Below are 27,615 nucleotides of genomic sequence, written 5' to 3'. Positions count from 1 at the left end.
ATGGCCGTATGGGAGTTAAACAATTTAGAAACCTTAACTGAAATCAACACGTACGGGGTACCCAATAAGGGATAATTTAGCACTAAAATATAATCTGGATTCTCTACTTAGATAAGATACCCAGAGCCCTACCGTTTTTTATTATGATCTGTCAATATTTACTTTATTTAGTGCCTAAATTACATGAGATAAATCTTGGTAATAAACTATTTCCACTGAGATTCGGCCTCATGGCTTAAGAGGGATGCTCGACCTCTACACTAAAGCGTGGCGGACACGTCAAGAAGTATTAGTGTCAATAAATGAAAAAAAAGTAGAAGTGTCAATAGATTTTTCGCAGCGTTGCTTCTCACTAAGCCGTCGCTACTAATATACAAGATTGTCTTTTTTGTGTGAGCTTGTTGCGGTTGTACCTAGTTACAGACCGAATTTTCATTAATTTGAAAAGAGATTGCAACTCTATTTATATAGAAAATGGTAACTAACTCTTAATTAACCTTAAAACCCCTTACAAACTTTGGATTATGATCCATATATGATGCAGGGGCACCCGGCGTGGAGGCTTTTTCCATGACTAAACCGGGCCATGGGCCATGGAGAGTAGCTTTAGGAAGTCCCAATTTTAGTATGATTATTAGAGAATTTAGGTTTAGGAAATTATGTTATTTTAGTATTTCCAATAATTGGAAAGGTCCAGATTTGAGTCTAGTTATTTAGGAAGTTGCAGTATTTTATTTATCTAGGAAAGTCTAATTCAAGTCTATCTAGGAAAGTCCAGAATCCTATAAAAGGATATCTAGTTTGTCTATTATTCCGATGTTGAAGAGAAAACCCAATCAAGTTTAATCGAGTTTACAGTTATTTAGAGTTATTTAATCGTTATTTTATCGTTCTTCGTATTAGTTTATTTTATTCTTAAATTCCGTTGCGTTCTACATCATGTGGTATTCAGAGCCACCAAAGTTTTTGGCTAATGATTCTGGAAATTTTTTTCCAGACCAGTTACATCAGTATCAATCGTATTATATTCGTCAAGATGATTATATTCAATCAAATTATACTCATCAAGAGATACCGAATCAATGCTCATGTTCATCATGTTTATATGCGAATAACGACTCGTACAATTATCATTGGAATCCGGGAGAAATCGAACGAGAAACCCCTCCACAACCGTATTCATCATCACCGTCACCACCCCCACCATTGTCTTATACAGCTTCACATCCATATTCTTCTTCTACACCACCTCCGCACTCTTATTATTCACAACCGTTTTCACCACCTCTACCTTCATACACTTATTATTTACCACAATCACCACCACCACCGCAACCTTCGTACTCTTATTTTACACCGGCACCGTATTCACCACCTCTTATACAACCGTATTCACCTCCACCACCAACACAATCATCTTCTCTTTCCTATTCACCACCACAACAACCACAACCGTCTTTCTTCGAAACAGTTCCATCGCTAATACCCGATTTAGTTAAGGTTCAACATGTGGTGAACGACATCAAAACAATAATACGTCAACCATATTCATCGTCTATTTTATCTTTCAATAAGGAAGAAGAAAGAGAAGAACACAAAGAAGTTGAAGAAGACGCTCACAACGATGTTCAAGTCGACGAAGAAGAAGAACAAGAAGAAAAAGAAGCGTACGAAGAAGTTGAAGCTATAGGTATTTACGCAATTACTTCATCACAGACTACGAAAGGTGAATTATTTTTGGTTGATTTTAACACTAAGTTGAAAAACAAAAACATCACTACCCGTATCAAAGTGGACACAAATTCTAGGGTCTTCAAGAAAGGAGGTGAATTATTCAAGAAAGTAGCAAAGGGTGGATTAAAAGAAGATTTAGCAAGAAAATATTTTCAATAATTGATTTCTGCTGTTTCTTTTTGTCATACTAGAGGTGTTTTTCATAGAGACATAAAACCAGAGAACCTTTTATTAGATGAAAATGGTGATTTAAAAGTATCTGATTTTGGATTAAGTACTGTTTCAGATCAAATGAAAGATGGGTTATTTCATATTTTTTGTGGAACTCCAGCTTATGTTGCTCCTGAAGTTCTTGTTGGAAAAGGGTATGATGCAGCTAAAGTTGATATTTGGTCTTGTGGTGTTGTTTTGTTTGTTTTAATGGCTGGTTATCTACCTTTTCATGATCAAAATATAATGGCTATGTATAAGAAGATTTATAGAGGTGAATTTCGATGTCCTCGTTGGTTTTCGCCTGAACTTGTTCGTCTTCTTAGTCGTCTTCTTGATACAAATCCTTCAACTCGAATTACAATTCCAGAAGTTATGGAGAATAAATGGTTCAAGAAAGGTTTCAAACTTGTTAAATTTTACATTGCAGATAATCAACTATGTAATTTGCAAGAACAAGAAGAAGAAGATATTGATTCGTTATCCGAGAAATCAATGTCTGAATCAGAATCAGAACAAGAGCCAAGAAAAAGAAATCTTGGGTTACCAAGACCAGCTAGTTTGAATGCTTTTGATATAATTTCATTTTCACCTGGTTTTGATTTATCTGGATTGTTTGATGAAACAGGGGAAGAAGCAAGAATTGTATCAGGTGCTCCAGTTTCGAATATCATATCGAAACTGGAAGAGATTGCTAAAGTTGTGAAGTATAGTGTTAGAACAAAAGATTGCAGAGTTAGTTTAGAAGGATCAAGAGAAGGTGTGAAAGGTCCATTAACAATTGCAGCTGAGATATTTGAATTAACACCTTCACTAAGAGTAGTTGAAGTTAAGAAGAAGGTTGGGGATTTCGTCGTGATGGTTTGGAAGACGACACTCAAGGTTAATTTTCCCATAGAGGGGAATGTGGTGCTTATGATATTTTTCACAGACCTACAGGATGACGGGAGATGTAGAAAATTATTGGACCTATATCCTCTAAGATCGATTTTCCGAGGATCTTTGCAACGTTGGATTCAGTATGAAGTTGCGGTTTTGGTCCTTAGTCTTCTTCGAAATTCCGGCAAATGTCGAACAAAGTGGGAATTACGGATCGCCATAACAGAGTTCACCGTTTGCTGGTGCATTACGTTATTTTCTTCATCAAACGGTTCGGGACGAACCTCTTGGGAGAAGGGGATGCTGATGCAGGGGCACCCGGCGTGGAGGCTTTTTCCATGACTAAACCGGGCCATGGGCCATGGAGAGTAGCTTTAGGAAGTCCCAATTTTAGTATGATTATTAGAGAATTTAGGTTTAGGAAATTATGTTATTTTAGTATTTCCAATAATTGGAAAGGTCCAGATTTGAGTCTAGTTATTTAGGAAGTTGCAGTATTTTATTTATCTAGGAAAGTCTAATTCAAGTCTATCTAGGAAAGTCCAGAATCCTATAAAAGGATATCTAGTTTGTCCATTATTCCGATGTTGAAGAGAAAACCCAATCAAGTTTAATCGAGTTTACAGTTATTTAGAATTATTTAATCGTTATTTTATCGTTCTACGTATTAGTTTATTTTATTCTTAAATTCCGCTGCGTTCTACATCAATATATCTCTTTATGAAACAATACACCAGAACTTTATAAGCCCCAGTAGGCCAGTACATCCTCTCATCTATTAGCCCTTCAAAGTGAAGGTGGGTTGTGGACAAACCTTCAATTTGGACTTGAGAGAATGAAATCAAGGACCAGGAAGTGTTGTCGTAAAGTATTATCGTTATATGAAGTTGCTAGTAAAGCATTACTATCTGAAGAAGAGAGATTCTTCATTGTTTTCTTCACTTAGTGGCAGATTGTTTAATTCATTAATAGTAACAGGTGGACGGATTTCTAACTCGTACATAAGTAGCAAAGCCATCAAATTAAGAAGGTAATCCACTAGGAATGCTTACAATTACTTCTTTCAATGATTTTAATGAAGCTGACTACCCGCCGCAGCTAAACTATCATAAATCTTCTTGATTGTTGCAACAAATTCAGGAGTAAAATCATTGTCCTTCTTGCAATCTCGTTGTTGACGTTCAAGTTGAAGAATATGTGGTGTTGGTGAAGCAGGAGGTGATTCTTCAAGATTTTGTCACAATTGTGCTGAAGTAGTTGTGCCAACGACATAAGATACGACTGAATCAGAGAGAGTAGACTTAATCTATATTAGGAGTGTTTGATATTCATCAATCCATTTAATATATGCAGAATTGATGATCTCCTTGTTCTCATCAATGTATTTATCAGGACAAGGTCTAGTCTAACTAACCCTGGAATTTGTATTTCTTTAGAATTTGAAGAAACATTGTCTTCCATGCAAGATAATTGTCAAATTGAAGCTTGATTGGATCGCATTCCCCCATTGAATTTACGGGGGATGTGTTTTAAGTCCAAAATCACATGATCAATAAGTATAGAGACCAAAGATAATCTGAAATAGAAAATAAATCCACTTAAAGTAAATTACATGTCTATCCTCCCATTCTCTTTTACTACCTAACCTATCCTAAGTTAAAAAAATAACCTAAAATAAAATATACCATAATATTTAGAGATTCATTAAATGATTTCTTCAAAAACAAACTTTCCTTCTGGAAAAATAGTTGCCTTTTCCGTTTAGCAGAATACTTTGTTTTATATTTCTATTAGAATTTGACAAAAGCAAACCGAAGAGTAAGAGAGAGCATCGTCAATTTCTAATATACAAACTAGGTTTTGATTTCATTCATCATCGACGCCAAATTAAACCGAGTGAAAAAGGTGAAAGCATCGAGTGGGAGAGAGAGAGAATCAATTGCTGGTTTCATTCATCATCTGCAGTAGTGAAGAGTAAGAAAAAACAAACGTTAAGATAAAATGTTAAAAATGTTGTTACACTCGATAAGATTCTACCAGCATAGAATTTTATTAGAATCAACCTATTGTAACAAATTCATATCAGATGGTAACAGAATCAAGAAAATGCTAGTAAAATACTGAAAATGTAACAAAAATCATTTCACATAATATATTTTAATGACTAAAAAGTATTTGTTAACCTACTGTAACAAATTCATAAGATGCTAGCAAAATATTCTTGCTTTTTAAACTACTGTATTCAAATTCATTCAACAGATGCTAATAGAATGTAAAAATTGCTATTAGAATTAATAAGATGCTAGCGAAATAGTATTTGATTTTTAAACTACTTTGTCAAATTCATTCATCAGATGCTAGTAGAATGTAAAATATGCTAGTAGAATCAGTAAGATGCTAGCAAAATAGTTTGCTTTTTAACCTCACAAACGAATTTGTAGATGTCTAATTGGATCAAGGTAGAAATAAAAAGCAAATCACAAATTCATACTTTCTTGAAGTTCAAATAACATAGAGTTACAGAGAGTGAAAATCGTTTTTGGGAAAGAGCATCTCGTTTTAGGTAAATATCAATTGAATTGGTACGTTAATTTAGACAAATATCCGTTTTGAAAATAATATATTTTCTTGAATTCAAAGAACATATAGTTATAGAAAGAGAAACTCGTTTTTGAGAGAGAGAAACCAGTTTTAGGTAAATATCCATTGAACAAATGCTAGCAAAATATTCTTGCTTTTTAAACTACTGTAATCAAATTCATTCAACAGATGCTAATAGAATGTAAAATTGCTATTGGAATCAATAAGATGCTAGCGAAATAGTATTTGCTTTTTAAACTACCTTGTCAAATTCATTCATCAGATGCTAGTAGAATGTAAAATATGCTACTTGAATCAGTAAGATGCTAGCAAAATAGTTTGCTTTTTAACCTCACAAACGAATTTGTAGATGTCTAATTGGATCGAGGTAGAAATAAAAAGCAAATCACAAATTCATACTTTCTTGAAGTTCAAAGAACATAGAGTTACAGAGAGAGAAAATCGTTTTTGGGAGAGAGCATCTTGTTTTAGGTAAATATCTATTGAATTGGTAGGTTAATTTAGACAAATATCAGTTTTGGAAATAATATATTTTCTTGAATTCAAAGAACATATAATTACAAAAAGAGAAACTCGTTTTTGGGAAAGAGAAACTAGTTTTAGATAAATATTCATTGATTTGGTAGGTTACTTTAGAAAAATATAAGTTTTAGAAATAAAGATTAACATTAAATGTCCACCATAAATATTCTTTCATAAAATTTATGGAAAGAACAATTGTATTAACTCAACCATTATAAACCTGTGGTTTACCAATGGTTAAAAAATATTTATGAAAGGGCAAATATGAGAGAAGATTAAAGGATTGATACATGGGGCCCAGCAAATAGTGAATTTTTGGACTTATTTTACATTTTCGGTTTATTTTGGTTTTATTTTATTTATTGATTTATGAGTGGATATATGACTAATTACCCCCCCTATTTTTGGACCTTAAACTCAAAAATCCTTGAACCTAGGGGTGGGATAACGATCCAGGAACCCGGGACCCGACCCTATCCGCCCCGGTCAGTGAGGACCCGTTGACCGAATTGAGCCAGAGTCGGGCTTATCTGACCCGTTGTAGTGGGTGTTAGTGGGCGGGACTCGATCAAGGCCTCAAATCCGAGTCCCGACCCGATACAACTTGCCGTTAAAGAGACAGATAGAATCCTCCCGGTACCTGATCTAATGCCCACCTGATATAAGCCTGCAAGACACACTACAAGAAAAAACGGTTCAAGCGACAAAAAAATTTGTCGCTAAACATCAGATTTTTGTTGCAAATAATGTTTATCGACGAAATTTTTTTTGTCGTCATTTGGTCATAGTAGCACCGCCAGGGAATGTATTTAGTGGTGAAATAAAAGTTCGCCACAAAAAATATTTTTCAATTACAAAAACTATTTAGTCATAGAAAATATTTTCAACGATAAAACTCCATTGTTGTTGAAAGTATTTTTCAACGACCAAAATATTTGCCACCAAAATACTTTTCAGTGACAAAAGTTGTAGTCCCTAAAGAATTTTTCTGTGGCAAAATATTTGATTTCGAATTTTTCTGTTAACAAAAATATTACTGGTGTTTGAAGAGGTCCTACCATCAGGTATACTTAAACCAATTTGACTAAGAATCATCCTTCTGAAGTTTTCATTGTCGTCATCTATAAATTACGTCGTAAATTTGTTTCAAGGATAGGGAAGGAATCATAAATTTTCATCCTTAGTTTTAGTGACAACTGGGACGACGAAATTTTGAAGTTGTCGCAAAAAAATAATATTCGCGATTAGTTGTTACTTTGTCGTTAAAATTCACTTTTACCGACGAATTTCATATTATCGCCAAAAATTTGTTCGATAAACTTCATTTTTCTTGTAGTGACATCCGCCTATTCAAAACCCGGTTGGATCTTAAGATCCAACGGCCGAAGTAGTTTCCAGGATCACATGCATGACTAATTATGAACTAAACATGGAAAGAAGAATACCTTATTCGCTTTCCCTCGAACTAGATTTCGTCACCTTTTCGGAAGATTGAGAGCTTCAAAAGAGTAGCTCCTCTACTTGAGGCACCAAGTAGGTCGACTTGAAGTCCCTCCCTTTAGTCAACTAAGACCTTGATGAAGGTTGAGATGAAGAACTCCTTTTTCTTGACTAGTTAGAAAGATCTGGGAGTTTTTTTCTCTAAGTTCCTCCTATTATCTCTCTGAGATGTCTGAGAGATGATTTTTTCTTGAGAAAATTCCACCCCTTTTTTGTTTGTCTGACTGGTCCAAATATAGAGAAACCCTAATCTGGACCATAGAAAGATAACTGACAAAAATCCTTTCTGAGTGGGAATCCCAAATAGGAAAGGATTTCCCTAGATGTGGCCGACTAGATCAACCTATTAGTGGGGTTGACCTGCCTGATCCAAAGCTTCTCTTTAAGCCTGTTAGAAGTGACTCGAATATGGGTTGGTATCGAACCAGGTTTACGACCCTCTAACCCGTTTACAAGGACGGATTTCTAACCCGTTAGCGGAGTTGATTGCTGAGACAGAGCTGGAATGCGGAAGCTAGGCTTATGTCGGTGATTAGTGTTATCCGTGTATAATGTCGGTTGTAGAGAGAGAGAGTCGGTAAGGCGGTGGGATTAGGGTTTAGTGGCTATATAAACTAAACCCCAAGGAGATATCAGTAGCACAATCTCACGAATCTCTTGTGCAAACTTGTTTGCTTATCATAGTGGAAATCATCGCGCCGTTGTCGCCGTGGTGTAGGTCTCACCAACTGAACCACGTAAATCTCAGTGTTCTGTTCTTGATTGTTCTTTATTATTCCTATTGCTTCTGCTTGATTACTCGTTATTGATCACATTAAACCCCGATTGACATAACAAGCTGGTATCAAAGCTTAGGTTTTGAGGTTTCTGTGATGGCGAAATACGAGATAGAGAAGTTCGATGGAAGTAACGATTTTAATCTTTGGAAGATTAAGATGGGAGCAGTATTAGTTCAACAGGGTCTGCTGAAGACGTTTAATGGGAAGGCTGCACTCGCTGAATCACTTTCAGAAGCAGAGAAGGAAGATCTCGTGGAGAGATCTCATGGTTAGATTCTACTCTGTTTGAGCAATGAGGTCTTGCGAGAAGTAGCGACGGAAACTACAACCGATGGGCTATGGCGTAAGCTGGAGACGAGGTATCTGAAGAAATCTCTAACTAATCGTTTGTATCTAAAGAAAAAATTATGTAGTTTACAAATGTTAGAAGGGGGAATCGTTGAAAGACCATATGGATGAACTCAATCGAGTATTCTTAGATTTGACAAATATAGATGTCAAGTTCAAAGAAGAAGATAAGGCAGTACTATTGCTTGCATCCTTGCCACCATCATATGAAAGCTTTGTTGATTCTTTTATGTCTGGTAAAACAACTACAACCTTTGAGGATGTTAAAGCAACATTGAACTCGAAGGAGTTGAGACGGAGGTCAATGGAAGAAAGCAACTCAGGAGATGGTTTGGTTGTGAGGGAAAGGTCGCAGCATGTGGTTGATGGGAAGGGTCGTTCACGGTTTAAATCTAAACCTAAGAAGTACATATGTTTTAATTGTAAGAAGGAGGGACACTTCAAGAAGAATTGTCCTGAGCTTAGGAAGAAGCCAAGTGAGGCAGCAGTCATTGAAGAAGATGATGGTAGTGTCTGGGCAATCATTGAAGAATGTGATGAAGTTATGGTTCTGGCGATCAATGCCTGCTTCGCTGAAGATATGTGGATTTTGGATACTGGTTGTACATTCCATGTATGTCCTCATAAGGAATGGTTTTCCACTTACACAGTCATTAATGGCGGTAAGGTGTTAATGAGAAATGACGCTCCTTGTAAGGTGGTTGGAATTGGTACTATTCAGATCAAGATGCATGATGATGTTCTGATGGACTATAACAAACATCTGACATGTTCCAGATTTGAAGAGGAATCTAATCTCTTCGGGAACTCTGGATAATAATGGTTGCAAATATGTTGGTGAAGGTGGTGTTCTTCGGATTTCTAACGGAAGTCTTACAAGGGGTTGAAAAAGAATGGTCTATATGTGCTACAGGGTAAGACAATTACTAGATTTGTAGCGTAACATCATTAGACAAGGAAGCTGAGACTACCAAGTTATGGCATATGCGGTTAGGGCATATGAGTGAAAGGGGGATGGTTATATTGAGCAAGCAAAGTTTACTCTGTGGGCAGAAGGTTGGAAAACTGGAATTCTGTGAACATTGCTTCTTCGGGAAGCAATGTCGGGTAAAGTTCAGTACAACGGTTCATAATACCAAAGGAACTCTAGATTACATCCATTCAGATCTTTGGGGTCCCTCTTGGGTCAGCTCACATAGTGGGGGTAGATACATGTTAACCTTGATAGATGATTTTTCTAGGAAAGTATGGGTCTACATACTGAAACACAAAGATGAGGCATTCGTCAAGTTCAAGCAGTGGAAGACCTTGATCTAGAAACGTACTGGAAAATCGATCAAACGCTTGAGGACTGACAACGACATGGAATTTTACGGAAATGAGTTTAATAGGTTCTGTGTAGACGAAGGGATAGTGAGACACCATACGGTCAGAAAGACCCCACAACAGAATGGGGTGCGGAACGTATGAACAAAACTTTATTAGAACGAGTTCGTTGTATGCTTTTGAATGCAGGGTTGCCGGGGGTGTTCTGGGCTGAAGCAGTGAACACGACATCGTATCTGGTAAATATTTCACTCTGTACATCTATTGAGTGTAAACTTCCTAATAAGGTGTGGTCTGGTTATCCTGCTAATTATGAGAACTTGAGGATCTTTGGTTGTCCGGCTTATACACATGTTAAGGAAGGTAAACTTGATCCGAGGGCTAAGAAATGTGTATTTCTTGGGTATGAGCTTGGAGTTAAGGGTTATCGGTTGTGAAATCCTGATGAAAAATCGAAGAAGTTTCTCATAAGTAGAGATGTTACTTTTGATGAGTTAGCCATGGTAACTCAGAAGGTAACGCCTATAGATGCTCAGGAGGGTGTTGGTAAACAGGTGGAGCAGGAAGATCATGGAGAGCAGGTGGAGTTTGAGATAGACACTCAGGAAGAGGTTCGGCCTCAAGTAGATGAGAAAGCTGAGGAAGATGAACCAGAGCTAGTTCATTACAGTGTTGCGAGGAACATGAGGAGAGACATCCGGGCACCGAAAAGGTATGGGATGGCAGATATGGTTGCATTTGCATTTATTGTGGGGGAAAACATAGATGAAGGTGAGCCATGCACCTATGAAGAAGCTATGAGGAGTGATGAATCAAGGCAGTGGTCTTTTGCCATGAATGAAGAGATCGAGTTTCTTCGGAAGAACTGGGCCTGGGAATTAACCGAACAACCTAAGGGTCAGAAGATTGTTGGTAGCAAATGGGTTTTCAAGAAGAAAGAAGGAATCCCAGAGGTGGAAGATGCACGATACAAAGCACGGTTAGTAGCTAAGGGGTTTACACAACGGGAAGGGATAGACTTCAATGAGGTATTTTCTCCTGTTGTTAAATATAGCTCTATTAGAGTGATACTTGCTATGGTTGCTTTGTATGATATGGAATTGGAGCAGCTTGATGTTAAGACTGCGTTCTTACATGGAGAGCTGGAGGAACAAATCTATATGCGTCAACGAGAGGGGTTTGAGATTCTCGGGAAAGAAGACCAGGTCTGTTTGCTGAAGAAGTCCTTGTATGGACTGAAACAGTCTCCTAGGCAGTGGTATAAGCGTTTTGGATACGCTTATGGTTAAAAATGACTATGACAGAAGCCGATATGATAGTTGTGTATACCACAGGAAACTATGGGATGGTTCTTATGTGTATCTACTCCTATATATGGATGACATGCTAATAGCTTGCAAGGATATGTCCGAAATCCACATGTTAAAGGATCAGTTAAAGGGTGAGTTTGAGATGAAAGACTTGGCCTTAAGGAAGATATTGGGTATGGAGATACAGAGAGACAAATCTGCTGGGAAACTGTTCTTGTCTCAGAAAACGTACATCGAGAAGGTGTTGGAACGTTTTGGTATGACTGAGGCAAAACTTGTCAGTACTCCATTGGCAGCACACTTTGAGCTTTCAGGTGAACTGTCACCAACAACTGATAACGAGACGGAGTACATGTCTCGGGTGCCTTGTCCAAGTGCAGTAGGTAGCATTATGTATGCTATAGTGTGTACAAGGCCTGATATTTCACATGTTGTTAGTGCAGTAAGCAGATACATGGGCAGGTCTGGGAAAGGTCATTGGCAGGCTGTGAAATGGATACTGCGGTATTCAGTTAACTGCGGACATTGGTCTGGTATACGACAGAAGGGCTGACACTTCGGGTTCGGTAGTTGGATTTGTAGATTCAGATTTTTCGGGGGATCTTGACAGGACGAGGTCGTTGACGGGCTATACGTTCACACTCTGCGGGAGTGCCATTAGTTGGAGAGCAGTGCTGTAGTCGGTAGTAGCTCTATCTACAACAGAAGTTGAGTACATGGCAGCAACAGAGGCGGTAAAGAAGGCAATATGGCTGAGTGGTTTAGTTCGGGATTTGGGTCTGAAACAGGAGGTGACAAAGGTCTACTGCGACAACCAGAGTACTATCCATTTGACCAAAAATCAAATGTATCACGAGAGAACTAAACACATTGACGTCAGGTATCACTTTATCAAAGAGGTGATTGAACAAGGGAAGATCACGATGAAGAAGGTTTCTACGGCAGATAATCCAGCGGATATGTTGACCAAGGCAGTTACAACTTTCAAGTTTAAGCATTGCTTAGACTTGATTGAGATTTCCATATGTTAGCCCTAGTAGGGCTGGAGCGACGATGGCTCAGAGGTGTTGAGCTATGATGGTGGCAGTTTAAGTCAAGAGGATCATATTCAAGTCAAGGTGGAGAATTGTTAAAAGTGACTCGAATATGGGTTGGTATCGAACCAGGTTTACGACCCGCCAACCCGTTTACTAGGCAACGGTAACTGCCTGTCTATACTGAAGGTCTCGGCGACGAATTCCTGACCCGTTAGCGGAGTTGATTGCTGAGACAGAGCTGGAATGCGGAAGCTAGACTCATGTTGGTGATTAGTGTTATCCGTGTATAATGTCGGTTGTAGAGAGAGAGTCGGTGAGGCGGTGGGATTAGCGTTTAGTGGCTATATAAACTAAACCCTAAGGAGATATCAGTAGCACAATCTCACGAATTTCTTGTGTAAACTTGTTTGTTTATCATAATGGAAATCATTGCGCCGTTGTCGCCGTGGAGTAGGTCTCACTAACCGAACCACGTAAATCATTGCGCCGTTTGTTTATCATAAGCGGATTCGGTCGAGCTCGGGCTCTTACTTTTCCAGGTCCGGGCGGGTCGATATCTATGGTGTTGTGTCCGATCGGGCTATCGGGCGGATCGGACCGGACACATATGCATAAGTACCTTCGGCCTGATTTTGCCCGAGAGCCCGACCGGGCTCGGGCGGACGGGTCACATGCTTTCTTGAATAAAAAACAATATAGGAAAATAAAAAAAATTATTGTCTTTGTAGACTTACATTGTCTTTCTCCATTAGTTATAGTCTAAACATCTTACATCTTCAAAAATGTTACTGAAGGGTGTTTAATCTACTTGGTTAAATAAGTTAGCTTTCCCTCTACACATATGGTTGGACCAGAACAGAGACTCTAAAAAAATCCTAGAAAGAGATTTACACAACATAAATAAACAGAAACCAAAAAATTAAGCAACATACATAAACAAAGAGATTTACACAACATGGAGAATTGCAAAGAAATTACATAAATAAACAAATGGAGAAAGTGATTTACACAACATACATAAACAATGAAATTGCATGAATAAAAAACAGAATCTAAAAAATAAATAATAAAAAAAAATTCATTCTCCAAATCTTCAAGTCCCAACTTTCATCTGCAAACAAAAAAGAAATTATATAAGAAATAAACTAACTTACATAACTTCAATCTATTTCAGGAGAGTTTATGTAAGAAATTATGTAAGAGAAATTCAGATCTGATTCTTTAGAAAAAAGAAATCTTTATTTATAAATATAGATCTAATTTCGAAGTCTTTATTTATAAATATAGATCTGATTTCACTAATAATCTTCATGTAGAGAAAGCAAGGGTAGCCTTCATACCTTTTTTTTGTCTCTTCAGAACTCTTGTTGGTCTTCATCTAGCCATTGAGTTATTGAAAGAAAAAGTCATAACTCTAATAAAACCCTAGAAAGTTAACTCTAAAAAAACCCTAAAAACTTAAACTCTAAGAATTCATAGAAGCTTAACGAGGATTCTCCTTACCGTCTCTCTCTCAGGGTTGGCCCTGGCCCAAAGCGAGCAAAGCCTCGCTTTGGGCCACACAATTTTGGGGGCCACCCCATTCATTTTATGTTCAAGCAATTTTTCTGAAAGCACCCGTTGTTTTGACTAAATGGTCACCTGTTCGTGTGGGTGATCAAATTGGGACCACTCAACTTGTATCATGTGTTAAAACGAATTTTATAGGTACCCAATAGTTTAAAACCAATTTGGGGCCACCAAACCAATTTACAAGAAACCGGTCAACATCTCTATTGACTTTTCCTAGTTAATTAAAGAAATTTTGGGTTTATGTCCAAAATACGGGCCCTAAACACACATTTAGTCCTCTCTAATCCTATAAAGGGTTTGTAAACCAAAATATTAATGTAAATGGATATCTAGTCCACTTGCATCCATCTCGAAAGAAAACACAAATCCCTAGAATACATCTTAAATCATAATACCTAAACTAACCTTCCTTATACATAAAAACTGATTTACCTTCAAAATCTTCAATTATCTTTTTCCATTTTTATCTCTCACCTTCTCTCTCCAGTCACGTTTCAGTTCAAAGTAATCATTATCTCCATTATCCTTCATAACGGAAGCCTATTTATTTTCTCTCTCTAAACCGAATCATCTAATAAACCTCAATTAAACTCAAAAATCTTGTTTCATCTTCATTAGAGCAGCTGAAACCTCCATTGTTTATCAGGTTTTACATTGTGAAAGTCTTTGTTCATACCATTGATAAGATCTAATATTGCTTCTCAGGTTAAAGTAATAGATTCTCTCTCTCTAAAATAAAACATAACAGATTTTGATTTTGTTCTCAAAGATTTGTTTACTAATTCATTAACTTCGAATGTTTGAGGTTTATTTTCTCTCTCTAAGATTTTCTTACTGTTTATGATCTTGATATTTAATCTTCTTTACTGATTCCTTCAAATCGAGTATGTTATGTTTGCATCCAATTATCATATCATTTTTTTTAGATTTAGTTTTAAGCTTCTTGATTTTCTGATATTTCTTCACATTAGATATTTGTATCCGTACAATTTATGAATCTAGTGTTATTCTGTACGGTTTCTCATAACAGAATATACAATATAGGTAGTTTACAATACATTTTGATACTTTCTAGTACATTACGAAAACATTTTTTGTACGATGTTTTTATAACAGAATGTAAAAAATATATATTTTGTTACAAATTATACATACTTTGTAATTAATATCAAAAACATCTTATAAATCTGCGTACATTATATATAATTTATTCAAAATTACACATACTTTTTCCCCAAAACAGTTGTCGTTTATAGTACAATAATGTTCCAAAAATTATATGTAATTTATTGTACATTATACATATTTTTTCACATAACAGTGACTTTGCGATTCAAATTAAAGTTTTTTTTGTCTCCTAACATATTATGAAATTTAACAAACAGTATGCATAATTTATTCCATTATACATGTCGTTTTTGGTAAATTATATATTTTGTTGACAAATGTATATGTTTTCTTTTTGTAGTTTTGTTGTTACTTGTGGAATTTCTTATAGAATCATCCAATCTAAGTAAGACCACAAAACTATAATCTGATGGCTGAGATAAAATATTTACTGAAGTTCGAAAATTTAGTGTAACTGTTGTTTGTCCTGCTCAAGACTATAAATGTAGAGTACATAGATGGGCACCATTTTTGAACCAGAGAAGATTTTGTACATTTTTTTTGTAACAGAATGTAAACAATGTGTAATGTAAAAGAAATTATGTGTAATTTATTGAACATGACAGACATACAGTTGATAAATTACGTTGTATACATGACAAATGATGGTTTCCTCATCATAAATAACACATAATTTACGTATTTGTTTCATAATTTGTATTCGATGTGTATTTATGTATGAGTAAAAAAGAAAACAAATGTTGTTGTAATGTTTCCAGAAAAATATACTATTTCCACATCTGAAAATTAAGTGAGAGAAAGTGATATATATGTTTTGTATATTAACCCCCAATCACACTAAATTGATCTCAGAAAATATACTTTTTCCAAATCTGAAAGTTAAGTGAGAGAAAATTGATTTGAATCGAAAAAAAATTACATAGTAAGATAGAGAAAATTGATTTGGTTTCCAAATCTGTAAAGTAGAGAGAGAAAGATGATTTGGAAATGTCCGTGATGATGACGTTTCGTTTTGGTTAGGATTTTGGTTTCTGATCGATTCAGGTAATAGGAAAGAGAAAATTTGATTTCCAAATTTGTTTAGAGGACAGAGAAATTATGATTTGTTTCTATCCGTTTTTTGCTAATAAATCCCCCAAATCACGCTCAAATCTGTCTTTTCAGATTACGTCACCCCCCAAAATTCAAAATGGGCGAAATTTGAGCGTGGGACATTGACGGTAATCTGTTTAGAAAGTGAGGGTTTTTATGTCCATATGATATGATAGCTCATAAAAATGTCCCATCAGAGTCGTTTAATTTAGTGAAGTTAGTTCGTTTCGAGTCTTTATTATAATAAAATGGTTGGTTTTCTTGATTAGGTGTCTTTTGCAGTGTTAGGTGTGAAAAACGGTTAAAAACAAGGAAAAGATGCATGAAGGGTATTTTGATCATTTGGAGTGAAAGACATTCTGGTAATTTGGCCAAGATCAGTGCGTGGTTGAAAAGTAGAGGTCGAGACAGTCCGTAGGAGAAAACGGAAGTCAATTCGGAGTCCGGATGAGTGAAAAATACAAAGTCAAAGTCAGGTCAACATTTGGTCAATACTCGGGACAGTGTCGGGCACAGATTTGGCGCGCGGTACACCAACAGACACGTGTCGGAGGACGGAGGCTGTTACATCCATAACCCGTGTTCCCGTTGAGCATCCAAGTGCACCCTAAGTGGACGATCCAATGTTTCCGTCGCAGCTTAACTCAGTAGTCCCGCTCCCAGGTTTTAATCCTGACCGCTTCCTCCCGCGTTTTCAAGATCCGACGGCTTCGGATGGTCCTTCCGAAACCATAGCAACATAGCCTCCATGCACCTGGACGCGTGGCTCCTTCCGAAACCATCCAGATCCGCGTACACCCTCAATCCGACGGCTGCTGGGTCTAGCGCAAGTTAATATGGTGAACCGAGAATCACATTAGCTTCCGAATTAAAACCTAACGGACAGAAGACGCGTGGCTTCCTCTTTTCACTTTTAAGCCCTCCGGACCTTTTATGCCCCTCCTTTTTGTTTCACTTTATGTTCAACCAATAAGAAATCATTTCTTTAGTAGAATACAACCCTAACTTCCTATTTTAACCCTCTTTCTCCAATTTTCTCCCAATTAACCCAACCGAAACCCTAACCCTATATAACACCCTTTTCTCCTCCATTAAAACCTAGACTTGAAAGCCCTCTCAACCTCTTCTTACTCAATCCCTCTTCTCTATTCCCATACCTTCTCTTACCTATCCCCTCTTACCTATTTATTTCTCTCTTCTCTTCTCTACTACTAAATCCATTTTCTCCATTATTTTTCCATCTCTACTACTACTTCTTCTGTACCACTATTCTTTCTTCCATTAATAGTCTTCTTCTTCTTTCTTCCATATTCTTATACCATTTCTATCCCTCTACATCTCTTCTTTCCAACTTCTTTCTACATCTAATTTCTTCCTTCTCTTTCATTTTCTTATTTGGGTGGCAATAAAATAGCTATTACTTGGATTTCTTGGAGTAAAATTCTTGAGCATAAATGGAGCAAATCTTGGATAAAATGGAGATACATAGGAATATGGAGTTTGAACATTCTTGGTGATTTCTTTCCATAAATTTCTTAGTATTTTCATTTATTTTTACAATGTCAATGAATGTTACTCTAGATTCTATGTATAGTTAATTTAGCAATCTAAGGTTGTAGATGAACCCATAATAGATCTTTGTAATGCTTGTTCTTGATTAATTAAGTCCCTTGATGTGCTTTAATGTCTATTGATTGTTTATCTATATGGATTGGATTTTCTTTCCATTATCCATGCCTCATAATTAGATATTTCGTACTTTCGTTAAGTTGTTAGATGGAGTATGCTTTTTAGATGATGAATAATAGTTAAGCGATCCGAATCTCTATAAGGAAGACAATTAGAATTAGTAATTATAAAATTATTTTATCTAGAACATCATCCGGAATCCAAATAGTTCATTATATTGGATCCCGAGTATATACAAAAGAGATTTAAGTAATTAAGTGCTTGTTTTATAAAGTGAACTTATGCGGAGATTTTATAACCTTAGATATCTTCTCCCCTCTCTTAGATAGTTTAGTTAGTTTCATTTGTTTTCTTATTTCTTACATATCAATCATCAAATTCATGAGGGGTGTGTGTGTGTTTTAGTATAAGTTAGTTATTGACATTTTGATTATTGGGCTAAACTCGCCATCAATATCCGAATTGCCTACCTATTCCTTGGGACGATTTCCTGATTTACTAACATGCTATAACTTGACTCCGTATACTTGCGGGAATAGACCTATTTTGGGCCTATCAAGTTTTTGGCGCCGCTGCCGGGGATAGGTTTAGTAGTTTGGATATCGTTTGTTTGTTTGTTCATTAATTTAATGTTAATTTCTTACTTAGACATTTTTGGTTTATTTGTTTTTCTATTTTCTTAAGTGTATTTTTTTTAGGTACCATTTCAAGAAAATAGCCAGAAGAGACATAGGAGCGAAGGAAAGGAAGGAATCAAGAAGTAAAGTGAAAAGTCAATAGTATCGCATTCTATCTCTTCCTTCTTACTTGTGTGTGATTGTTTAGTTCTATAATTGTTAGTTATCATTTTGTGATTATGTGTTACCATCTTTGAATACTGTTAGATTATGACCCGTTCTTATAACGGTTGGCCATTCGATGTTGATGATGATGAGCTTATTTTGAGGATTCCCCGCACTAACCGACCTGATATGACCTTAGGTGAATACCAAAGGATGTGTAGGGATGCTCCGATTAGTGAAGGGAATAGACCATTTGAGCCTGACCGATCTCGTATGACCCTAGGAGAATACCGATGGATGTGTAGAGACGATCAGATTAGTGATGGATATGGTCCAACATCAAATATGTATGAGAGACCTTATAGTCCACACTATTCTGAGACCAATGATTTTAGAGGCAGGTATGATCCTAGTATGTACGGTGGGAGTTATTATCAAGAGTCTTCATTTAATTACACTTGTGAGCCTTATCATGAAGAGACTCTTGAAGATAGATCTTAATTAGAGTCTGTGAGTCGTCTGACTGAAATGATGTTACAACATGAAGAGACACAAGATCTATTTCAACAGACGCAGATTCAAATGCAACAAGAGTTACAACAGAGGTTTGAGTCTCTAAATCATCAGTTTGAGTCTCTAAATCATCAAGTACAGATGATTACATCACAGTTATTAGCCGACGAGGAAGGGGTTTTACCACCCCAAACTTAAGAGGGTACTAGGTCCGATGGCGAGGGTAATACGTCTAACCCTAGTACTAAGTTAAATGTCGACGAATCAACTGAGAGGACCCAAGAGCTTGAACAAACTGATAACCTTGTTGTCTCGTTTCCTCACCATGTGTCATCTCATCATGATAGGACTACATTAGACTTTGAGATTCAGGATGGTGGCTCTATGAACAAGTTTGGGGATGACACTATATTGAACTTTTCGATTTTCGACACTTGTAGGGAGTCAGTCTTAGATGCCAGACATGATGTTATAGCTGACTATGAGGCTTCAGATGCCTTTGAGGACATCGATGACATAGTACCTAGAGACATGTTGGAGAGTTTGTCGGACCATTTACCTAAGGGAACCATGGACCTTGATTTGGTCCCCGAGCCTATTGCCTTACCCTTAGAGTCTAGTTCGACTTTCCACGTGATCTCAAACTCGGTCATTGATCCCTTTTGGGACATTTCAGACCTCTTTCCTAGAATGCCTATGGACATAGTGGATGTTCTATCCACTAAGCTTTTAGATGATTTTTTGCCTTCGACTGACCTCTTAGCTCTTCACTTGTATGTCGATCCTTTTGACGACTTCTTAGTCGCCGCCCCTAGCATTTATGCTTACTTAGTGGACCGTGCATCCACTAAGTTTGGGGATGGCTTATTTTCTTCAATCGTCTTACTTGCACTTTATAGTTTATACATGGTTGTGAGACGATTACCATTTGTATATAGCTTTCTTTGGGTTGACCCCCAAATTTTTCGTCTTTTGCTTTATGATCGTTAGGTCGATTGAGATGGGTCTTGATGTTTGTGGGTATCATCTCTGTAAACCCTCCACGAGACATAACTCGCGTTCTTGTGTGAAATCAAGAGAATCAAAGGCTAATTGCATAGCTCAATGCAATCGTATAAACCCACGTTAGTGGTAGATTTGTATGTGGTCATGTCTTTTATGTGATTCGTTTTCATGATCTTTGTTGATATTTTAGGAGCAATTCTTATATGTTTTACTTCTAAGGCGTGGTTTGTTCCAAGTTTAGGGATGGCGCGAGCTTGGCATCAACTTGGAACCTATTTATACATGAACCTTGGTAGTATCATCTTTTATCTCCTTCGGTTATGGTAATATCTCTCCACTCTTCACTTTAGATTGACGTGCATTTTTATCTTTTGGTGAGTGTATGCTTAGAACATTGAGGACAATGTTAGTTTTAAGTTTAGGGATGCGGGATATGACCATAACCAATGCATGACCATGGGTTCAAAGACAAAAGGGTTCAAATTAGCCAAAATTTGAAAATTTTGAACATTTTGAGTAGATTTGCATGTGATTCTAGTGATAGTTTTAAGAATTTTGATGCATATGTGTCGAGTTGATGAGTTTTGTGATTGCTAATGGCCTTTCCATGAAAGTCGAGTCTTTTAGTGTTTGTGTTGTGCCATGTGAGTTACATCTTAGTGAAGAAGAAACATTTCTAAGAGACCTAAAGTAGTCATTAGCGGAGACTTAACCCATGTGAGAGCTCAAAGCCTAAATTGCCATTCGAGTGTACTCTTCCGCGCTAACTCCGAGTAGAATGAAGAGCTACTCAACCTCGTAACTTATAAAAGAGCTCATTTGATCTCGTGTGCTATATTTCCTTAGCCACTAGGAGTGACATTAGGATAGCGAATTAACCTTGTCCTTGTAGTCCATGAAACCCAATGAGAATGTCAACTAGAGGAAAGCGGATACTCCATCACCATCCATCATCTTATATCCCGAGAATGAAGACATGAGATAAAAGAATGAAGAATGTGAAAAGCAAGTATGAAATGAAAAGTTGATTGCAAGAATAGAGTTATGTTGGTAGTATTTTATTTTGGTTGATTGAATTTGTGTTATGAGAAAAAAAAAGAATGAAAAAAATGAAAAATGAAAAATGAAAAATGAAAAAAAAGTGATATGAAAAAAAGAAAAAGAAAAAGAAAGAAAAAGAGTGAAATAAAGTGATTTTTGTGTATGTTTGAGCATGTGTTAGCTCTTTTGTGTGAGTGATGTGATTGTATATATGTGTTGGTGTTTTTGTTCATGAATAAGTATTCGAAGCAAGAAACAAATGTTGAGATGCTTAAGAGGTTCTACCATAATGAAGAGGTCGAAATTCTCGGGAATCCACCACCATCACATCATCTATTGTATCCGCTAACCTTTAGAAGGCATCTTAATAGGGTAGAATGGGTGAGAAGGGTGAGTGAGCTTCCCCACTCTATTAGTGGCTAATTCCTTTTCGAAGATCAGTCATTCCAAAATGTTGGCCTCACCCCTTTTTATGTGTTGAGTCTATAGTCGTGATCATACTCACACATACGAGCAAACCATTCTTGAGTGATTTCATATTTGGAGTGTATGTCCGTGAGGCCGAAGTCGAGGCGAAATGTACTAACTTGGGAATCAAGGTTTTGTGACTTCGGAACATAGATGTGCTTATTATGGTATGACACTTGCATTTTAGGGTAAGATCTTAGTGAAGGGGTCTTTAGCTTTTACAAGAACTTATTTACTTGATTCATTATGTGTTGACATGCTTAAACCCTTTACTATATCAATCATGCGTATCTATGATTTGGATTTTGGACCCTTGTGTATTTGAAACCATGATGTTTGTGGGTGTCATCTATGGAAACCGTCACGAGACCACACTCGTCCACTAGGGAAACCTAGGGGTTTAACGGCTTGTTGCATACGCTAAATGCAACCGGGATGCCTCCGAAAGTGAATTAGGTTTTCCTTTTATTTTGTTTTGCTCGAGGACTAGCAAAATCTAAGTTTGAGGATGTTTAATGGGTCATGAAAATGTCCCATCAGAGTCGTTTAATTTAGTCGAGTTAGTTCGTTTCGAGTCTTTATTATAATAAAATGGTTGGTTTTCTTGATTAGGTGTCTTTTGCAGAGTTAGGTGTGAAAAACGGTTAAAAACGAGGAAAAGATGCATGAAGGGTATTTTGATCATTTGGAGTGAAGGACATTATGGTAATTTGGCCAAGATCAGTGCGTGGTTGAAAAGTAGAGGTCGAGACGAGTCCGTAGGAGAAAACGGAAGTCAATTCAGAGTCCGGATGAGTGAAAAATGCAAAGTCAAAGTCAAGTCAACATTTGGTGCACATTTGGTCAATACTCGGGACAGTGTCGGTCACAGATTTGGCGCGCGGTACACCAACAGACACGTGTCGGAGGACGGAGGCTGTTACATCCATATCCCGTGTTCCCGCTGAGCATCCAAGTGCACCCTAAGTGGACGATCCAATGTTTCCGTCGCAACTTAACTCCGTAGTCCCGCTCCCAGGTTTTAATCCTGACCGATTCCTCCCGCGTTTTCAAGATCCGACGGCTTCAGATGGTCCCGTCATTAATCTGTTCCCGTGTCACCCGTAGCAACATAGCCTCCATGCACCCGGACGCGTGGCTCCTTCCGAAACCATCCAGATCCGCGTACACCCTCCATTCGACGGCTGCTGGGTCTAGCGCAAGTTAATATGGTGAACCGAGAATCACATTAGCTTCCGAATCAAAACCTAACGGACAGAAGACGCGTGGCTTCCTCTTTTCACTTTTAAGCCCTCCGGAAATTACTTTTATACCCCTCCTTTTTGTCTCACTTTATGTTCAACCGATAAGAAATCATTTCTTTAGTAGAATACAACCCTAACTTCCTATTTTAACCCTCTTTCTCCCATTTTCTCCCAATTAACCCAACCAAAACCCTAACCCTATATAACACACCTTTTCCTCCATTTAAACCTAGACTTGAAAGCTCTCTCAACCTCTTCTTACTCAATCCCTCTTCTCTATTCCCATACCTTCTCTTACCTATCCCCTCTTACCTATTTATTTCTCTTTTCTCTTCTCTACTACTAAATTCATTTTCTCCATTATTTTTCCATCCTTCTCTACTACTACTTCTTCTCTACCACTATTCTTTCTTCCATTAATAGTCTTCTTCTTCTTTCTTCCATATTCTTCTACCATTTCTATCCCTCTTCATCTCTTCTTTCCAACTTCTTTCTACATCTAATTTCTTCCTTCTCTTTCTTTTTCTTATTTGGGTGGCAATAAAATAGCTATTACTTGGATTTCTTGGAGTAAAATTCTTGAGCATAAATGGAGCAAATCTTGGATAAAATGGAGATACATGGGAATATGGAGTTTGAACATTCTTGATGATTTCTTTCCATTAATTTCTTAGTATTTTCATTTATTTTTACAATGTCAATGAATGTTACTCTAGATTCCATGTATAGTTAATTTAGCAATCTAAGGTTGTAGATGAACCCATAATAGATATTTGTAATGCTTGTTCTTGATTAATTAAATCCCTTGATGTGTTTTAATGTCTATTGATTTTTTATCTATATGGATTGGATTTTCTTTCCATTATCCATGCCTCATAATTAGATATTTCATACTTTCGTTAAGTTGTTAGATGGAGTATGCTTTTTAGATGATGAATAATAGTTAAGCGATCTGAATCTCTATAAGAAAGACAATTAGAATTAGTAATTATAAAATTGTTTTATCTAAAACATCATCCGGAATCCAAATAGTTCATTATATTGGATCCCAAGTATATACAAAAGAGATTTAAGTAATTAAGTTCTTGTTTTATAAAGTGAACTTATGCGGGGATTTTATAACCTTAGATATCTTCTCCCCTCTCTTAGGAAGTTTAGTTAGTTTCATTTGTTTTCTTATTTCTTACATATCAATCATCAAATTTATGAGGGGTGTGTGTGTATTTTAGTCTAAGTTAGTTATTGACATTTTGATTATTGGGCTAAACTCGCCATCAATATCTGAATTGCCTACCTATTCCTTGGGACGATTTCTCGATTTACTAACATACTATAACTTGACCCCGTATACTTGCGGGAATAGACCTATTTTGGGCCTATCATGATAAAAAGACTAAAAATTCATTTTTTGGGAAGATTGGATGCTAAACCCTTTTTGAACATTATTTTGGACTATATACCCATGGACCCTTAATTAAATCTTCTTTGTTTATTCTTCTCCATCCGGTCACCCTACTTTCTAATTTTTATCCTAAATTAATAAACCAAACTCCTTTTCTCAAATTACTTCGAACTAAAATTCCTAACCTTCTATTATCTTCATGCTCCAACTTCGTGAATAAAAAAGTCGTTAGTATTTTTTAACTTGGAATTTCAAGTCTTTAACTAACTTTTGATCTTTTAAGTTTAAATTCTTAAATAACTTATATATCCAAATCACTAGAACCAAATTCTCTTTTTTCGCTCAATATTTAAAATTTTCAAGTAATTAACATTTTTTCTCGAATATGGACTAAGATCTGCGTTAGTCATTGCATGACACTGATACATTATCAAGATGTGATAAACACGATAACCTAGGACCTTCAAAGTTTAGAGTTTATGTCAACACTATCAACCACTTGGGTAACCAAGTGTTGACAATAATCAACATTCTATGAGTCTCTTTTCTCATTCAACAATCAACTAATCAACATTCTAATAGGTAATATAGGGCATAGTTGAATGGATTGGTAAGTTTGATGAGGTACTACAATTGCACCGTCATAGTATCTGACATGGTGAAATTCGATATCATTACCTTAGTCACAAAATTCAAAACGAATTGATATTTATGTTTGCTTTTGAGACTAAAAGTTATTGTGAAAAAACTAAAGATGCTAAATACTACTCAGTTGTACTTGATTGCACTTCTGATTTAAGTCACGAAGAACACATGTCACTAGTCATACGATGTGTTAATGTTGCAATAACTCTAATAAAAATTGAAGAATATTTTTTGGGTTCTTAAAAGTGGAAGATACATCGGAGTATGGTATTTTGGAACTGAAATAGTTGAGACGCATTATACCAAAGGAGATTAAAAAATCAATTGAAGTGTTAAGTTGTTTGAAAGATATTCTGTCCACTATGTACAAAAGAAGTTTCAATGGGTGGCCTATTTTGTCTATTGAGAAAGATATAGCCGACACTCTTGATTGTTCAACAATTTTGTAACTAAAAAAGTAAGAAGACTAATGTTCAAGTGATTATAATTATCATTTCAACAAAAAAAAATGATTATAATTATCACAGTTTTTTTTACTCCGTATTATATAAATTTAATAAAAATATATACGCCATTAATAGGTTTTTGTAACCTAGTTTTACGATTTGTTATAGTTGAAGGAGCCACATTTTTTAACTTCGCTTCGGGTCACCAAAAACTCAGTGCCGACCCTGCTCTCTCACTCTCTCTCTCTCTTTCTCACTTTCTCAAACTCTGAAATGCCTGAGAAAATAATGAAGAGAAAGTAAAAAAAATAGCTTATATATTTGATGTGCGAAAAAGTTTCCTAAATAGGTCTACACCCGCAAGTGCACGGGTGTCAAGCTGTAATTTTCCGGTAAGATCGTTCGTTCCTCAGAGACTAAGTCAAACTCAAATTCTAACCTTAAAACTATTGTGATTTTAAAAGTGAATTGATGGTAAGATGATTCAAATAAAAATAGCACATAAACTAAAAAAAAACAAATAAGTTGATATTCAGAAAATGGAAACCTAGGGTCTTCGAATCCGTCCACGTGACAATCCTAAAGACGATGTATTTGCCTTAGTCAACTAAGTACTTTGTTTTACTCAGATTCTATAGCATGAACGCTCTAGAATCCGGAAAGTGTTATCGTTAAAAGCAATAAAGACTTTAAAATATAATAAGATTTAATCTAGACATTAATTGACGTGCATATATATCAAATTGATAAAATTCTCGTTATGGACTTCATCTATATCCTAGATAGAAAATTTAGTTACTAATGGCAAATATAGTAAAATTCAGAAAATAAAGTAAGAAGCAAAGAGAAGAGAAAACATAACTTTTATTGATGTAGACGCAGCGGAATAATTAAAGAACAATAAAATAAACTAAGAACAATTAAAGAAAACGATAAACTAAACTTAAATTCTTAATAACTTCAATTGATTTTCTCTTCAAGGTGGTAATAACATAGACTAGATCCCCTTTTATAAGATAATAAACCTTCCTAGATAGACTCAAACTAGGATTCCTAAAATAATAAACCACTCAAACATAGAAACTTTAAAATAAAGAAATATCAAATTAAAGTAACTTCTCTTCTACTAAATAAACTACTATTATGACTTAATAGGGTGTGGGCACGCGTGGACGTGGGCCCACACGCCTATGCGCCTGCATCAGCACCCTGTTCCCCAGAAGGTTCGTCCCGAACCTTTTCAATGAAGAAAACCTTTTGATGCACCCGCATATGATGAACTTCGCCACACCTATCCTTAATTCCCACTTTTCACGAAATTTGCTGAAAATCTGTAGAAGAAAAATCTGGACCAAAGTACCAACTATAATCTGAATCATAGGATACAAAGATTCACGCCAAAGCAAGAATAGTGAATAAGCATCCAATAAATTTCGACATCTCCCATCATCTTTTAAGTGGCTGACGAAGATTGCAAATACTAACTTCCTCGTTCGCGGAAAATCAATGAAAAATATTATCTTCCAATCCAATATGTATTCAACCTTGTTTCTGTTAAGAACAACATGAAATACCAAATCGAAGTTCCGACCGACTTGTAGGTAATGAATAAAAACAAACAGATCACCAGGTTCCCAAGTAAAAGTATGAAAATTTTCAGAACTTGCCATAATCCGAGTATTGTTATGAGTATCCGCTTGTAATATTGTAGAGTACTCAACCAAGCCTTTCATCTTGTTCTGAGTAGCTGCTTTATGTTGAATTTGGCTCCATACATAGTTCAGTTTTTGTGGAAGGATTTGGTGAAATAGAATTTCGGATTCGCGGGTTCGGTGAGAGGGGTGGTTGTCAATGGGTCGGTAGTAGGTGGGTTGGGTACGGATTGGTTGAACCAGGGAAGTTATTGTGGGAGCTGGATACAGTTGAGTGGGTTGTTGGGTTTCAATCTCTAAGGTTGGGATGGGATCAAGAAACGGTTGGTTAAGTTGTTGTGGAATTTGTTGATTGGGTAGGAAGACTGTGGTGTTAGGTATGATTGTGAGGTGATAGCTGTTGGGAGGAATTGGAATTTGGGTGGTGCTTGTAGTTGGGATTGAAAAATTAGTAGTGGAGAAACTAGGAGTGCCTGTAGAATTCAGGTTGTAGTCTAAATAACTATGGTTTAGCAAAGAGTTGGATTGAGAGCCCTTGAAGTTGGTGGTGGAGGAAGGTGGGGGTGGTTCAGGGAGATTGGATGTGCTTTGGTATCCATTATAGATGTTGGTGGAAGTGGGGGAATTATGATAGTTGGATTGGTAGCCATGAAAGTTGGCGGTAGAAGTGGGGGAAGTATAAGAGTTTGA

General features: G+C 36.5%; 1 pseudogene; it reads left to right on the top strand.

The window, feature by feature from the left end:
* Positions 1–27,615, top strand: LOC147555088 (CBL-interacting serine/threonine-protein kinase 12-like; annotated as a pseudogene).

The sequence above is a fragment of the Eschscholzia californica genome, unplaced genomic scaffold, assembly GCF_041429995.1.
Source record: "Eschscholzia californica isolate CP2 unplaced genomic scaffold, dmEscCali1.0.p SCAF_2, whole genome shotgun sequence".
NCBI lineage: Eukaryota > Viridiplantae > Streptophyta > Magnoliopsida > Ranunculales > Papaveraceae > Eschscholzia > Eschscholzia californica.
The sequence above is the reverse complement of the archived record's forward strand: the minus strand, read 5'-3'. Positions and strand labels throughout refer to the sequence as shown.